Source organism: Dendrobates tinctorius, unplaced genomic scaffold (assembly GCF_039654945.1).
Source record: "Dendrobates tinctorius isolate UK_male_01 unplaced genomic scaffold, ASM3965494v1 ptg000155l, whole genome shotgun sequence".
Taxonomy (NCBI): Eukaryota; Metazoa; Chordata; class Amphibia; order Anura; family Dendrobatidae; genus Dendrobates; species Dendrobates tinctorius.
This window is the reverse complement of record NW_027361822.1, coordinates 17,910,217-17,923,059: the sequence shown is the minus strand read 5'-3', so window position 1 is coordinate 17,923,059 and position 12,843 is coordinate 17,910,217.

Genomic DNA, 12,843 nt, shown 5'->3' with positions numbered 1-12,843 from the left:
TTTCGGGCACTGCCAAGGGCATCAGCTCCCCTGCCGGCCGGCTATGAGAGCTTTTAGAACTAGCGCAGACCCCACAACAAGCAATTAATTTTTTTATGTCCGAACCAAGGGTAGGCCACCAAAAGATCCTAGCCACCGCCAGACGCATGGCTGAAATACCAGGGTGAGCACTCAGCTTGGATTCGTGGAACTCCTGCAAGAGTTTCAGGCGAAGTTGCTCTGGGACAAACAACTTCCCCTCCGGCTTGGCCCCTGGGGCCCGTGACTGGGCCCCCTGAATCTCCCGTTCCAATTCAGACAAGACCTCTGCTATCACAACCCCAGGGTGAAGAATGGAGGATGGTGGCTCAGGGGGAGACACCGGCTGAAAACTGCGTGATAAGGCGTCAGCCTTGACATTCTTAGACCCTGTACGAAATGTAATCGTAAACTGAAAACGGGGAAAAAAAAGTGACCAACGGGCCTGTCTGGGCGTTAGTCTTTTAGCAGACTCAATGTATGACAAATTTTTGTGGTCCGTGATCACCATAACCGGGTGACTGGCCCCCTCCAAAAAGTGCCTCCATTCAAACGCCAATTTGAACGCAAGAAGCTCTCTATTGCCTACGTCGTAATTTCTTTCCGCAGCAGAGAACTTCTTGGAAAAGAAAGCACATGGCCTGAGGTTGGTTAGAGTGGGAGGCCCTTGGGACAACACCACCCCCACCTCAGAGGCGTCCACTTCCACGACGAATGGTTTGGACGGATCTGGCTGTACTAACACGGGAGCAGGCATAAAGCTTTTCATGGTCGCAAAGGCCTCTTTTGCGAGCGAGGACCAGTTTCTCACATCTGCACCATTACATGTAAGATCTGTAAGTCGTTTGACCACCTGTGAAAACCCCCGAATAAATTTGCGGTAATAATTGGTGAACCCCAAGAAGCGCTGAAGACCCTTAAGGTCTCGGTGTTGCACCCAATCCGCAATGGCCTGCACATTCTTGGGGTCCATGTGAAAAGCCTCATAGGACACAATCTCAAAAAAGACAATTCTTGAACAAAAAACACATTTCCCAAATTTGGCATACAGATGATTTTCCCTCAGTCTTTGGAGAACGGTTCATACATGATTCAGATGAGATTGACTGTCGGGAGAGTATATCAGAATATTGTCTAAGTAAATGACAACAAAACGACCAATGAGATCCGAGAATACCACGTTGATGAAATTCTGAAATATGGCTGGGGCATTGGTAAGACCAAAGGGCATGACTAAATTTTCAAACAGTCCCTCGGTCGTGAAGAACACGGTTTTCCATTCATCCCCCTCACGGACCCTTATCAAATTATATGCCCCCAGAAGATCCAGTTTGGAGAACCATTTTGCCACTGAAAGTTGGTTACACACATCGAGAATCAACGGAAGGGGGTACGTATTTCGTACAGTAATCTTGTTGAGCCCACGAAAAGCGAGGCAGGGACGTAAACCGCCATCTTTTTTCTTTACAAAAAAAAAACCCTGCCGCCACAGGTGAGACTGAGGGACTTATGTGTCCTTTGCGAAGACTCTCAGCAATGTAATCTTTCATGGCCAAGCGCTCAGGGCCAGACAAATTAAACAGACAGGCTTTAGGCAATTTAGCCCCCAGGACTAACTCGATAGCGCAGTCCAAGGGTCTATGTGGCGGCAACGTCTCGGCCTCGCTTTCAGAGAAGACATCGTCGAATTCTTTCAGGTACTCCGGAATACCTTCCAGCTCGACAGATGACACAGATACAGATTTAACAGGTTCAACCAATAGTGCAGACTTATCACATAACATCGAATCATTAAACCCCCACTGAACAATCTCCCCCGCTTTGCAGTTAATGACTGGGTTATGGCGTTGTAACCAGGGCATGCCCAACACCAATCCTGCAGGTAGATTGTCCAGAACCAAACAATTTAAGTTTTCCACATGGGTAGCACCCACTTTGAGTGAAAACAAGTCAGACATAAAGAGAATTCCCTCTTTAGTGAGGGGGGAGGAGTCAATGGCCACCACTTTGATTGGAACCTTAAGTCTAACTGTCCCTATCTTAAAATGTGTGACCAATTGTGAGTCAATAAGATTGATGGCTGATCCGCAGTTCACGAAAGCTGTAGAGGGAAAACAACAACCGTCCACATGAAGCAACACCTTTGAAAACGAGGAAAAGGGTACCTGAGGGTCTGAGTAGTATCCCCGCTGACTACCCAGACCTAGTCGTTTCCCGTCGACCGGGTTGAGGATGGACACTCCCTTTTCCAATGTCCCGTTTTACCACAGTAGAAGCATAACTGCTTTTCTCTCTGGCGTTGTCTCTCCTTTTCCTTCAGGGAGAGAGACCCTATGTCCATGGGCACAGAAACAGTCTCTTTTCCACTAGGGAACAATGGAGTCTCCGCCTGCATCTCCCTGGCCCACAATCCATCCGGACGGCCTGGGTCATGGCGTCCTCGAGTGAGTTAGGTGGGGGATGTAATGCCAAGGCATCCTGTAACTGCTCGGACAAGCCTCTGTGAAAGAGTACTTGGAGTGCGGCAGCGTCCCAAGAGACCTCTGCGGCTCAGCGGCGGAATTCTGTACAAAACCACTCAGCCGAGTGTTTTCCTTGACAGACACTCATCACCATGTCCTCTGCCAATCGCACTCGGTCCGGCTCATCATATATGTGCCCAAGGGCCTCAAAAAACGCATTCACAGACATTCTCTCAGGGGCAGTGGGAGGAAGGGAGAAAGCCCAAGCTTGTGGGGACCCTCTTAATAAAGACATAATGACCCCAAACTTCTGACTTTCATCCCCAGAGGAACGTGGCCTCAAACTAAAGAAGAGTTTGCAACCCTCCATGTAGACCCTGAACTCCTTTTTGTTCCCAGAAAAGAAATCAGGCAGTTTAACAGGTGGTTCTGGAGACACCAAAACAACATCACACGCCCCAGCCCCCAGACATCCAGCAGCTAAAGCCCCTCGCACTGTCTCAGAAACCTGCTGCTGAGAACGAGCCAGAGCTTGCTGCTCCAGAGATTAACCCTGAAACATCTGACTAAGATTTTTCATTTGTTCAGCCAGAGATTGTATGGGATCCATATTTCTCAGCAGAGAAAAAAAAACACCCAAAAACTTAACGGTCAGTTATAATGTCACAGTCCTGTTAAGGAGCAAGGACTCACCCACACTGCAGAGGGGCCCGGGGTCAGACACGGCCGGATAGTTCAAGGAAACAGGACCTGGAGAAGCTAAAGTCAGTGAGCAGTGACGGACCTACGGTCATGTGACCACAAGTGGGCGGGGCTTAGCGTCCTGCTATCAGAGATAGGCAGAACACTAATACAGGAATTCTCAAAGTCAGACAAACCGGGTCATACACAGAGATAACAGTAAAGTACCAGGGATGAGACAGAACGGAGAGTCGGGGCCAAGCAGAGATCAAAACCAAACGGACATAGAAGGTACCAAGCAGAATCCAACAAGCAGTATCCAGAGAACAGACCGAGTCGTACACAGAGTATCAGATAAACAAGAACACAGCACAAACACACTCAGGGGTCACCACACTATGCCAAGGGCAAAAGTATAACTGACGGGGATAGGATGTGGGGGTAAACCACTATTTGGGCGCATGGCAGAGCTCGGAAGGGAAGCAGCGCCATTTGACGTTTTTGGCTGGAACTGAGATCGGACACCATGTCGCGATTGGAAAACCCCTGATGTACCAAAACAGTGGAAACCCCCCACAAATGACACCATTTTGGAAACTAGACCCCCCAAGGAACTTATCTAGATGTGTGGTGAGAACTTTGAACCCCCAAGGGCTTCACAGAAGTTTATAACATACCGCCGTACAATTAAAAAATATTTTTTCCACAAAAATGATCTTTTCACCCTCAATTCTTATTTTTCCAAGGGTAACAGGACCCTAAAAGTTATTGTGCAATTTGTCCTGAGTACGCTGATACCCCACATGTGGAGGAAAACCACTATTTGGGCGCATGGCAGAGCTCGGAAGGGAAGCAGCGCCATTTGACGTTTTTGGCTGGAATTGAGATCGGACACCATGTCGCGATTGGAAAACCCCTGATGTACCAAAACAGTGGAAACCCCCCACAAATGACACCATTTTGGAAACTAGACCCCCCCAAGGAACTTATCTAGATGTGTGGTGAGCACTTTGAACCCCCCAGTGCTTCACAGAAGTTTATAACGCCCGGGCGTGAAAATAAAAAATTCGTATTTTTTCCACAAACATGATCAATTAGTCCCCAATTTTTTTATTTTCCATGGGTAACAGGAGAAATTGAACCCCAAAAGTTGTTGTCCAATATGTCCTGAGTACGCTGACACCCCATATGTGGGAGAAAACTACTGTATGGGCACACATCGGGGCTCGGAAGGGAAGTAGTGACGTTTTGGAATGCAGACTTTGATGGAATGGTCTGCGGGTGTCATGTTGCCTTTGGAGAGCCCCTAATGTACCTAAACAGTGGAAACCCCCACAAATGACCCCATTTTGGAAACTAGACCCCCCTAAGGAACTTATCTAGATGTGTGGTGAGCACTTTGAACCCCCAAGGGCTTCACAGAAGTTTATAATGCCCGGGCATGAAAATAAAAAAAATTGCATTTTTTCCACAAACATGATCAATTAGTCCCCAATTTTTCTATTTTCCCAAGGGTAACAGGAGAAATTGGACCCCAAAAGTTGTTGTCCAATTTGTCCTGAGTATACTGATACCCCATATGTGGGAGAAAACTATTGTATGGGCACACGTCGGGGCTCGGAAGGGAAGTAGTGACGTTTTGGAATGCAGACTTTGATGGAATGGTCTGCGGGTGTCATGTGCGTTTGGAGAGCCCCTGATGTACCTAAACTATTGAAACTCCCCACAAGTGTCCCCATTTTGGACACTAGACCCCCCACGGAACTTATCTAGATGTGTGGTGAGCACTTTGAACCCCCAAGTGCTTCACAGAATTTTATAACGCCCGGGTGTGAAAATAAAAAAATCATTTTTTTCCACAAAAATGATATTTTTGCCCCCAATTTTTTATTTTCCTAAGGGTAACAGGAGAAATTGGACCCCAAAAGTTGTTTTGCAATTTGTCCTGAGTAGGCTGATACCCTGCATGTGGGGATAAAACACTTCGGCCGCATGGCAGAGCTTGGAACGGAAGGAGCACCATTTGACTTTTTCAACTCAGAATTGGCTGGAATTGAGATCAGACGCCATGTTGCATTTGGAGAGCACCTGATGTGCCCAAACAGTGGAAACCCCCAATTCTAACTCCAACCCGAACCCCAACACACCCCTCACCCTAATCTCAGCCCTAACCCTAACCTTAGCCCTAACCCTAGCCCTAACCCTAATGGGAAAATGGAAATAAATACATTTTCTTTTAATTTTATTATTTTTCCCTAACTAAGGGGGTGATAACAGGGGGTTTTTATTTTTGGCAGCTGTCATACGCTAAAAGACGCTTTTTATTGTAAAAATAGTTTTTGCATCACCACATATTGAGAGCTATAATTTTTCCGTATTTTGACCCACCGAGTCATGTGAGGTCTTATTTTTTGCGGGACGAGTTGACGTTTTTATTGGTACCATTTTCGGGCACATGACATTTTTTGATCGCTTTTTATTCCGATTTTTGGGACGCAGGATGAACAAAAACCAGCGTTTCATGAATTTCTTTTGGGGGGTGCGTTTACACCGTTCCACGTGCGGTCAAATTGATAAAGCGGTTTTATTCTTCGGGTCAGTACGGTTACAGCGATACCTCATTTAGGTTTTTTTTATGTTTTGGCGCTTTTATGCAATGAAAACTATTTTATATAAAAAATAATTATTTTTGCATCGCTTTATTCTGCGAGCTATAACTTTTTTATTTTTTTGCTGATGATGCTGTATGGCAGCTCATTTTTTGCGGGACAAGATGACATTTTCAGTGGTACCATGGATATTTATATGCGTCTTTTTGATCGCGCGTTATTGCACTTTTTGTTTGGCGGTATGATAATAATTCATTATTTTTTGCTTCGTTTTTAATTTTTATTTTTTAAGGGGTTCGCTAAACGGGTTAACTAATGGGACAGTTTTATAGGGCAGGTTGTTATGGACGCGGCGATACCTAATATGTGTACTTTTATTGTTTTTTTTTTATTTCCAAAAAATGGATTTATTGGGAGAATATTTTTTTTTTAATTTATTTGGCGATTTTTTAAAAATTATTTTAACACTTTTTTTTTTTTTAACTTTATTACATAGTCCCAGGTGGGACATCACTGTCCTGTGACAGATCCTGTGACAGATCACTGTGACAGATCAGCGATCTGTCACAGGCACTGCTGCAGACTTCCTCATGCCTGCGATTTGCAGGCGCTGAGGAAGTCAGCTCCCTGCAGGCCCCCGAAGGCCCCCGTCGCCATCTTGGATTCGGGGGCCTGCAGGAAAGGAGCCCCCCGCAGCAGCGCTGCACATTGCGCTGCTGTGGGGAGCTCAGGGAAGCACGGAGGGAGCCCCCTCCCTGACGATGCTTCTCTTTAACCCCCGGTACACCGCGATCATGTTTGATCGCGGTGTGCAAGGGGTTAATGTGCCGGGTGTCAACTGTGATAATCAGCTGACACCCGGCCGCGATCAGCGGCGCTCACCACGTGGGCACCGCTGATCTCGCTAGACGTACTATCCCGTCCATGGGCATAGGGGCTCGGGTCCCATGGACGGGATAATACGTCTGATGTCAGAAAGGGGTTAAAAAGTCAAATGGCGATCTTTCTCTTTCATGCTCTGCAGTGTGCTGAAACTCAAGAGAAATTACACAACAAATTTTGGGGTCCATTTTGTCCTGTTACTCTTGCAAAAATAAAAAAATTGGGTCTAAAATAAACTTTTTGTGAAAAAAGTTAAATGTTCATTTTTTCCTTCCTTATTCCATAAATTCCTGTGAAGCACCTGAAAGGTTAATAAAATTCTTGAATGTGGTTTTGAGCAGAGGAGGATGCTCAGCTAAGACATCATTCCCAGCATCTTGCTCAAGCTAGTGCTGTTAGGTTGGTTGCTGCTGCCACCTCTGGTTCACCTTTAGCAATCCGCACTAGCCAGCAGCGAGCAGCTCCAGAGTCTGTCCTTTTTGCAGCCTACTGAGCATGCCCGTGGAACGACCTCTCATTGGAGGTGGGAGGTCACATGCTCAGGTCCTCAAGTGGCTCAGATTGGACCATCAGGAAGGTCCCGGAAGGACGCTGCTATAAAAGGTTCGCATGGCCATGCGCTAGTATAGACTCTTATTTTATTTTGTGTGAGTGATGATGGATGCATGTATCTGGTGACTGACTAGTCTAGTGTCACAGTGCTTCTGATTCACAGCACCTCTCTTAGCGCCATATTGTGCCATTCAGCACAAGGCACCTAAGTGACTGCACAGCCTGTGCGACGCCGTGCGCAGTCTAGCACTTTCCTTACCCTAGTCAGGGTAGTTAGTGGCGTCCACCTGAGCGGTTCAGTGCGCACTAGGTGCGTTACTATTTCAGTTGCTTCCTTGCTGGCACCTTGGCTGCGGCGCCGAGCGCTAGTGGGCTAGAGGGACTCTAACCCCGTGTCCTTGGGGCAGAGTCCTGTGTCTGCATTCTAGCGCTCATCCAGCTGAGACCTATGAGCTTAACAGTTTCCACTGTTTACACTGTGCGGCTACGCGGTTCTGTGGAGCAACAGCACTCGCTCCAGTGCACACCGGGTGACATTAACCCACATGTGTTCATTTATTAGTTGCCATATATCCTCCGCCATTACCGAGCAGCAGGTAACATCTCTGCACGATGGACCCCGGCCTGCAAACGTACCTTGATTCCATCTCTTTTTTCTTGGTGCATTCCGCTAGCCCTAACAACCTCTATCCGACAACAATCTGCTCACTTTAACATCCCTGTCCTCATCACCTGTCACCCATGTCCAACAACATGCGCACCCCCGCAGATACCTCACACACCTAGATACCCACACACTCTCTGACTCTATTATACCACTGGCATCTATATCCTCACTCCACGACACAGACAGTGCCACTCCTTTCTACAATGCCACTCTCGCATCAGCTATTGACACTTTCTACAATGCTCATGGCAGATTGCGACGTATCAATAGACAACCCTGGCACAATAACATCACTAAACAGCTCCAGCAGTGTCCAGGGTTGCAGAGCAACATTGGAAGAAAACAATTTCGTAAGATGATTTCTCTGCATTCAAACAGGCAACACTTGCTTTCAAATCTGCCCTCACCTCTGCTAAACAGGCCTACGTCACAACCCTTGTATCTTCCCTATCCTACAACCCCAAACAGTTATTCAAAACTTTTAACTCCCTCCTCCGCCCACCACTGCCCCCTCCAACCTCCCTCATCTCTGCTGAGGATTTTGCCACACACTTCAAAAATAAGATCGACCAAACAAGGCAAATTATTGTTCAACCACTACAAACCCTTTGTATACCAGACCAAAGCCCAAACCCCATAATCTCCCTGTCCAGCATCACTGAAGGGGAGCTAAATTGTCTCCTCTTCAAAATTACAGCTCACCACTTGTGCACTAGACTCTGTTATGATTAGGTAACCAAGGAGGATAGCAGGGAAATAGGCTAGGCAACCAGATAACCAGAGAGGTTGGTAACTTAGCGGATTGCAGACCCTTAAACTGACAACACAACTAGAATTAGCCGTGGGACGTACATACGATGCCCTAGACGCCTTGGCACAGCCAAAGAATTAAGTAAGCCTAAAGAGAGAAAGGGGAAAGCTAAACTGCCCCGGAGTAGAACCCCAAAGGAATAGGAGGCCGCAGGGGTACTATGGGAAAACCACAACGTTTGGCAAAGTCAAAATCCATCAGGTTCAGGGCTGCTCCTGAATCAACAAAAGCTTTAGCAGAAAATGAATATAAGGAGCAGATCAAGGAAACTGACAAAAACCCTAAGAAAAAATCCAACACTTCTGATATGCAAAAATACTGAGGCCACACGACCTCTCCCCCACTAAATCAGAACTCTGGTCTGAACTGGACGCAAAACAAAAGATACTGATATAACAGGGGATTAGAAATACTGAAAAGACTGTCAAGAGCTGTGACATATAGAACAGAGTCCTTCACAGGTCCCAGCAGGGAACAAGGCTGAGCTCACACCAGCAGAGCAAAAATCAGTGAAAAGCAAAAAATGGATTAAATGCAAAAAGATTCAAGCAGGCAGATAACTTATCTGAAAGATGCAGGACAAAGCAGGAGGCAAGCAGACTTCCAAAATGCTCAGGAAGAAAACCAAATCACCAGCAACAACTGAGGGAAGGTTGCTCACTTAAATCTCTCCAGTCTGTAACACCTGACCTCCAATCATCCTCCTCAGGTGATTAACCTCTGTCAGCCAGACCAGCTCCATTACCAACAGCAACCACCAGTGGGAGCCCAAACTCAGAAGCCAGGTCAAAAGTGTTCACAACAAGACTCCATCCCATACCACCTCTTCCCCAACCTCACTATCACACTTATCCCATCCCTTACCCATCTCTTCAACCTATCACTAACTTCTGGTACCTGTGCTTTCAAACATGCCACAATCATGCCTATCCTTAAAATTCCAACCCTCGACCCAACCACTATGTCCAGCTATCGCCCAATATCGCTACTTCCTTTCGCTTCCAAACACCTGGACCAGTACATCCACACTGAACTTTCCTCCTACCTTTCATCTAACTTGCTCTTTGACAATCTACAATCTAGCTTCTTTCCCCATCATTCCACAGAGGCTGCGCTGACCAAAATTACTAACGATCTACTTACAGCCAAAGTTAACGAACAATACTCAATACTCCTTCTTCTTGTCCTGTCCTCTGCTTTTGACACAGTTAACCACTGCCTCCTACTACAGATCCTCTCCTCCTTTTGCAGCAAAGACCTCACCCTATTATGGATCTCCTCATACCTTTCCAACCACACATTCAGCATCTCCCACACTCAGGGCTGTGGAGTAGGTAAGCCAAACCTCCGACTCCTCAATTTCCATGACACCGACTCTACGACATACATGGCTAATGTTTAAGTGACAAATTTACTGCAGTAAAATGGTAACATCAGGCTTTTAATCATTATTATGATACAATAAGCCATTTAAATAGAACATAAAATATATTTATTGGAATACAACTTTAGAACAAAAAACTTTTGCATATTTACAATTTATTCACTATGCAGTAAGTGGAATAAAGTTTTCAATAAAAACGTACTGAATAACATTTGTGCAGTCTATGAATTTGTTCTGAGAAATAGTATGGCCTCCATCAGATCCTCCTTCATAGATGACCTCAAATCTGATCTAATATTTTTTTTTAACTGTAAATTTTTATTAATGATACATCAGTTATTAACAGATATAGAACAATCACAACTGTCTTTTACAATTATATGCAGAGAAAGTCGGAAGACAATCAATACCTCTTCCAACACACTGAAAAGAGAAACTAAGGCAGTTTGTCAAAAAAAAAGAATAATCTGACAAAAATGTAACAAAATGGACATACAAAAAGACAAGAGACACCCCACGGGGAGGAAAGTGAAGGTAGAGGAAGGGGAAAAGCAAGGAGGGGAGAACGATGATCAGATATTGATCTTTTCTGATCTTTGTGCCCAGAAGTAATCCTATGGAGCCAGACTGAGTCAAAATACTCCACCCTTGCGTTAAGTATCGCTGTCATATACATTACTCCATCTGTCTAATGTCATTAATTCTGTGGAGTAGATGGGAGAGGGGCGGCGGAGAAGTCTGTCTCCAGTTAAGAGCAATCAGACATCTAGCCGCAGTAAGAATGTGAAGTAACAGTTTTGCTGCTCTCTTCCCCATCCCCCAGGGGCAATATTTAGCAGATATACAGTTGGATCCAGTCCAACTTCAGCATAAAGTATCTTGAAAATCAGTGAGCCTACCTCCCTCCAAAAATCACATCACTAACACACATTTGGAATCTCAGGATTCAGTCTATTCAAAAGATCAGGAGTGTGATACCAAACACTAATATATTATAATGATTCTATTTATAGAGGGTACACATAGATGATTTAGCCACCTTTTCCCAAATAATATGCCACTTCTGGGGCGAGAGTTCCTCTCCCAGAATAGATTCCCATCTGCTCATGTAGGGATGCTTTGGTTGACGGCCGTCTCGAGGGGAACAGAGAATTTTATAGATTTCTCAAACTAAGCCTTTAGTCGCCGTCCCCCTCCTACAGAACCTCTCAAAATCAGTTAGCAGGGAAATTCCTGTAGAACCAAAAAGGAAAAAGAGGCAAAATGCTTGATCTGTAAGTATTTGAAAAACTTTGTTAGTAACAGAGAATTTAGATTTAAGATCATCAAACGGAAGCAGCTCAAGCGTGTTCCCGTCTACCACATCTGCAAATCTAAACAGGCCCGCGGAGGACCAAGGATGGGCCATTGCATGATCCAGACTGCTCGGCAAGAGGGTTTGGAATATGAAGGAGATCATAGGTGAATTTGGGGAAGCTAAACCAAACTTCTTCATACATGAATGCCAAATTTCCCTTGTAAATTGAATCGGGCCCAAAAGGGGATCTGAAATTGTTGCAGTCCTCTGAGACCACAGGAGACAATTGGGATGGACAGGGGCCAGCCACATCTTCTCAATTTCTGTCCATTTATTGTATGCCCAATATTAGGACCATGAAGGGATTCTATGAAGGTGAGCAGTCCAGTAATATTTAGTTATATCCAGAACTGATAGTCCTCCCTGCGACTTAGGGGAGACGAGGACACGCCAAGAGATCCGATGGCGACCATCCTTCCAAATGAACCTCATCATGGCTGCCTGGAGAGACTTGAGCTCACTCATGGGAACCTTGACTGGCAAGGTCTCAAAATAATAAAGTAGTTTAGGGAGAAGGGACATCTTGAGTGAGGGATTCCCACCCAAAAATGATAAAGGGAGTGGCTTCCATTTATCTAACAATCTCTTCAGCTTAGTCAAAAGCGGCGGGTAATTGGATCTCTATATAGATTGTCGTAAGAGGAGTTAAGTTTAACCCCAGGTATTGAATATTCTCAACTTTCCACCTAAATTTAAAATTAAATTTCAGGTGATCTAATACATCTGGGGGAATATTCAATGGGAGGGCCTCCATTTTTGACGTGTTCAACTTATATCCCGACAAGCCACTATATCTTTTAAGATCTTTCATCAGATTAAGTAACGTAACATGGAGATTAGTCAGAGTTAGAAAGACGTCGTCAGCAAATAAAGAGATCTTAAACTCCTTATCCCGAACCTCTATCCCTGAAATGTTCAGGTCTTGCCTAATCATAGCCGCTAGCGGCTCGGTGCATAAAGCATATAATAGTAGCAATAGAGGGCAACCCTGACGGGTCCCATTGGATATTTTAAAAGGGGAAGACGTATGGAAGGGGAGCTTAACTGAGGCAGAGGGAGTGATGTACAAAGCTCATATAGCTGCTAGGAAGGGGCCCAAAAAACCAAGGGCCTTTAAGGTTTCAAACGTGAAGGGCCAGCTAAGGCGATTGAATGCCTTTTCCGCATAAAGACTCAATATCAGAGACTGTAGCTTGTTTTTGTTAGCCACATCAATTAAGTCTATCGCCCTTCTAGTGTTGTCTTCCCCCTGCCGGTTAGGGACAAAACCCACCTGGTCCTTGATGATAAGCTGAGGGAGCCAACAGTTCAACCTACTAGCCAACAAGCGGCTAAAAACCTTGAAGTCAGAATTCAGCAGCACTATTGGCCGGTAGTTCGAACACTCCAAGAGAACCTTCCCCACCTTTGGAACAAGAAC